Consider the following 795-nt stretch of genomic DNA (forward strand, 5'->3'; position numbering starts at 1 on the left):
CATGACACTTTTCGAAATCCCGTTTGTGTCCCCTGTGGTGACACGTTATTATACATAATTCACCACTGATATTATTGTGTTGCAACCCGGACCCGTTAGTGAGGGTACCGGGGTTTGATGTCATTCCTGCTAGCTTGTCATGCAGAGCAGTTCATGTACTAACCTCTTAGAGATTAATGGATAATAAAGTGTGGAAGTCCATTCTTAATACACCGCCTCCGACTCCCTTTCATCGGCACTACACTGGTGACCCTGACGTTTTCGAGAAAGTTTCCGAAGACTCAATGAACACGGCTGATCGCAATGTTTTTGTAAAGCTGCTGGAGTTTTGGGAGCAGCGGCGTGGTTCGCACATGCGGAGGCACACTTTGCCTGCCGACAAGTCCGTGACGGGGATTTGAAATATTTCCACGTGGTAGCAGCCATGGGAAGCTATACGTCATCCAGGTTGGTGGGATTTATCGCGGACCCCCCGCACCCATGGAAAAATATGAGGCGATTAAGGCCCTTCTCCTTAAGACATTTAGCTTATCTGCTAAGGAGAGGGCCCGCCAGATTCTTGACATTCAAGGCCTAGGGGACAGCAAGCCATCTCAGCTGATGGAGAAAATGCTGAATCTGCTAGGGGGGGAAGACCATCGGGTTTTGTTCATGGAGATGTTCCTGCGCCTGCCTTCCCGGGTTCAGACGGCGCTAGCCAACATGTCCATTACGGAGCTCCGTGCATTGGCTGAAGAGGCCGACCGTTTTTTCTTGGCTAACCAGCAGCCCGGTGCAGAGGCGCTAGCTGTGACA

Source organism: Notothenia coriiceps, unplaced genomic scaffold, assembly GCF_000735185.1.
Source record: "Notothenia coriiceps isolate Sejong01 unplaced genomic scaffold, NC01 NC01_scaffold00018249, whole genome shotgun sequence".
NCBI classification, from domain to species: Eukaryota; Metazoa; Chordata; class Actinopteri; order Perciformes; family Nototheniidae; genus Notothenia; species Notothenia coriiceps.